Raw genomic sequence first — 3,545 nt, forward strand, 5'->3', positions numbered from 1 at the left:
ATGATGGACATTCAGGTAAACAAACGCTTGATTTATTGTCTGTTTGACAGCGGGAGCACTGAGAGTTTTATTCACCCAGACGCTGTGAAGCGGTGTGGCCTCCAGATCCAACCTGTCAAGCAGACGATTTCGATGGCATCAAGGTCCCGGTCTGTCACCGTGCTAGGGAGTTGCGTGGTAAATTTAACGGTGCAGGGCACAGTTTACGAGAGCTTCAAGCTCCTGGTGTTACCGCACCTTTGCGCGCCAATACTCCTCAGACTAAATTTCATGGTCCACTTGAAAAGTGTAACCCTACAGTACGGTGGGCCACTCCCTCCGCTTTCAGTGGGAGAACGGCAGCCTCCAAATTGCCCAACGCGCCCCGCCTGTAGCCTCTCGACGCTGAAGATTACCACACCCTCCCTGTTCCAGAATCTTGTGCCAGGCTGCAAGCCCATCGCGACTAAGAGTAGGCGTTACAGCGCTGAGGATCGGATCTTCATTCGATCTGAAGTTCAGCGGCTCCTCGAGGAAGGGATCATACAATCTAGCGCTAGTCCTTGGAGAGCGCAGGTCGTGGTGGTCAAGAGTGGGAACAAACCCCGGATGGTCATTGACTATAGTCAGACCATTAACAGATACACGCAGCTGGATGCGTATCCCCTCCCGCGCATTTCTGACATGGTCAACCAGATTGCGCAGTACCGGGTGTTCTCCACCATCGACCTAAAGTCTGCCTACCACCAACTCCCCATTCGCCCAGAGGACTGACAATACACGGCTTTTGAGGCGGATGGTCGCTTGTATCACTTTCTTAGGGTACCTTTTGGTGTCACCAATGGGGTCTCGGTCTTCCAGCGTGCTATGGACCGAATGGTGGACCATAACGGACTGCGGGCTACCTTCCCGTACCTGGATAACGTCACCATCTGCGGCCATGACCAGCAGGACCACGATACCAATCTCCTTAAGTTCCTACGCACTGCATCTCGCCTGAACCTGACCTACAACAGGGAGAAGTGTGTATTTCGCACGCGCCGCCTAGCTATCCTCGGATACGTGGTGGAAAACGGGGTCATTGGCCCTGATCCAGACCGAAGCGTCCCCTCCTCGAACTTCCCCTGCCCACTAGCGCAAAAGCACTGAGAAGATGCTTAGGCTTCTTCTCTTACTACGCACAGTGGGTTCCCAATTACGCGGACAAAGCCCGTCCGCTCATCAAGTCTACCTCTTTTCCCCTAGCACCAGAGGCTCGTTTGGCCTTTGAAAAACTAAAAGCCGACATCGCGAAAGCCACGATGCACGCTATCGATGAGTCCATCCCCTTCCAGGTGGAGAGCGATGCATCTGATTTCGCCCTGGCCGCCACACTTAACCAGGCGGGCAGGCCCGTCGCCTTTTTCTCTCGCACCCTCCAAGGCCCCGAAATTCGGCATTCAGCGGTGGAAAAGGAGGCCCAGGCCATTGTGGAGGCCGTCCAGCATTGGCGCCATTACTTGGCGGGAAAACGGTTCTCCCTGCTCATGGACCAGCGGTCCGTGGCGTTCATGTTCAATAACACGTTACGGGGCAAGATCAAGAACGACAAGATCTTGAGGTGGAGAATCGAACTCGCCACCTATAATTACGACATCATGTATCGTCCAGGGAAACTCAACGAGCCCTCGGATGCCCTGTCGCGTGGAACATGCGCCAGTATACAGGAGGACCGTTTGCAGGCTCTCCATAATGACCTATGCCATCCTGGGGTCACTCGGCTCTACCACTTCGTAAAAGCCCGCAATCTACCCTACTCGGTGGAGGATGTCAGGTCCATAACGAGAAGCTGTCGGGTATGCGCGGAATGCAAACCGCACTTTTACCGACCTGACAGGGCACAACTCGTCAAGGCCACTCGTCCCTTCGAAAGACTGAGTGTGGATTTTAAGGGCCCCCTTCCCTCGACAGATCGGAATGTGTACTTCCTCAACATCATTGATGAGTACTCGAGATTCCCTTTTGTCATTCCCTGCTCTGATACATCCGCTGCCACGGTTACCAAGGCATTCCGTGATCTTTTCTCCCTGTTCGGGTACCCCTGCTACATTCACAGTGATAGGGGCTCGTCGTTCATGAGCGATGACTTGAGGCAATACCTGCTCTCATACGGGATTGCCTCTAGTAGAACCACGAGCTACAACCCTAGGGGTAACGGACAGGTGGAACGAGAGAATGCTACAGTCTGGAAGGCTGTCTTACTGGCGTTGAAGTCAAAAAACCTTCCAGTCTCCCGTTGGCAAGAGGTGCTCCCTGATGCGCTCCACTCCATACGCTCACTCCTGTGTACGGCAACCAACGCTACTCCCCATGAGAGGCTGTTTCCATTCCCTCGGAAGTCTTCCTCTGGGACCTCATTACCGTCTTGGTTGACGTACTCAGGACCTGTCCTCCTGCGGCGACATGTTTGGTCCCGCAAGTCCGACCCTTTGGTCGAACAGGTCCATCTCCTCCACGCCAACCCTCAGTATGCCTATGTGGCATACCCTGACGGGCGAGAGGACATGGTCTCGATTCGAGACCTGGCGCCAGCAGGGGGCTTGGAAACCCCTGTCGCCCCCATACCTCCTGTTAGAGACCCCCCAACTATTGTTTCCCCTCCTGACACAGCGCGGGCAGCATCGGGACCATCACTTAACCCTTTTACTCCCGTGTACAGCTTGCCTGAGTCCAGGAGATGGTCACCACTTCAGGGCGCGTCGGAACTCAACGGATTATCATCACCTCGGGGTCAACCGGCCCGTGAGAATGTGGAGGAACCGTTTGACATCGCCTTGGGGAGAACGCCACCGCGAGTGCCTACTCCGGTGTCATCACCGGTGTTGAGGAGGTCACAACGACGGTGCGGTCCCCCTGACCGTCTGAACTTATAGACTGATGGCAAATTGTTCTGTGTTTTTTTTTGTACCCCGCCGGCCTTTGTCTTCAAAGGAGGGGTGAATGTGGTGAACCATCGTTGGTTCCCACGGGATAGTACTGAGCCAGGGTCTGGCCAGTACTATGAGTCTGTATATATGTTGCTGTTGGGGTTAGGGTTGGGCTGTTCTACTTGTTACTGTTGGGGTTAGGGTGGGGTTGTTACACCTTTGTATTGTAGTGTTGTGGTACATCCCAGTCGGGCTCCGCCTCCTGGGAGAGGTATAAAGGTCACTGCTCTGTCTGGGCCCCCTCAGTCTGGGATCGTGTACTATACATGGTAGCTTCGTTGTAATAGTAAATAAAAGCCTTTATTTCCTTGAGCATCTCAAGCCTCGTGAGTAATAACGCGCATCACCCTCCCTATCCCCTCCAATCCCTCACTCACCCTCTATCCCCTCCACTCCCTCACTCACCCTTCCTATCCCGTCCGCTCCTCACTCATCGTCCCGATCTCCTCCACTCTCTCACTCACGCTCCCTGTGCCTTCAATCCCCTCACTCATCATCCTTATCCTCTCACTCACCCTCCCTATTCCCTCACACCCTCCCTATAGAACATAGAACATAGAACATTACAGCGCAGAACAGGCCCTTCGGCCCACGATGTTG

This window comes from Mustelus asterias, unplaced genomic scaffold, assembly GCF_964213995.1.
Source record: "Mustelus asterias unplaced genomic scaffold, sMusAst1.hap1.1 HAP1_SCAFFOLD_380, whole genome shotgun sequence".
Lineage (NCBI taxonomy): Eukaryota > Metazoa > Chordata > Chondrichthyes > Carcharhiniformes > Triakidae > Mustelus > Mustelus asterias.